Below are 424 nucleotides of genomic sequence, written 5' to 3' on the forward strand. Positions count from 1 at the left end.
CTGATACAGTATTGATTTTCGGTATTGTGACAGTACTATTTTCCAATACTGGCTCTTTTCTATCATCTCAGTATCACACCAATACTAAACCCGTACTGACATCTGGTACTATGCCAGTAACGTTTACCATAAATCGGTACTGGGCCACTTTGATGCTAGTAGTAAATTCCTATTTGGGTATCTACGAACTCTTTGTTTCTGCTGTTGCTTTGGACGTTTTCGTGCTGATAGCGTTATTGTATCTTTATTGCTCATTACGATATCGAAGTAAGAGATAGAGTGATTCAATACGAAAGCGTCTAAAATAAACGTAGTCTTTATCTCGTTTGTAGCTATTTTCTCTGTGTCAGGTTCGTTGAAGGAAACTATAGCTCTGTAGATCGTAATCTTTCATGAATAAAAAGCAGTTTTTTCTTTTTTTTTT

The 424-nt window shown here is 35.8% G+C and overlaps 1 protein-coding gene across 5 annotated transcripts in view; it reads left to right on the top strand.

Annotated features, from left to right (window-relative positions):
• LOC116853405 overlaps nt 1-424 on the top strand; it is a 146,267-nt gene that overhangs the window by 84,088 nt on the left and 61,755 nt on the right. The gene's annotated exons all lie outside the window — the stretch shown is intronic.

This window comes from Odontomachus brunneus, unplaced genomic scaffold, assembly GCF_010583005.1.
Source record: "Odontomachus brunneus isolate Ranch 3 - 2012 unplaced genomic scaffold, Obru_v1 Obru_scaffold_317, whole genome shotgun sequence".
In the NCBI taxonomy this organism is placed as follows: domain Eukaryota; kingdom Metazoa; phylum Arthropoda; class Insecta; order Hymenoptera; family Formicidae; genus Odontomachus; species Odontomachus brunneus.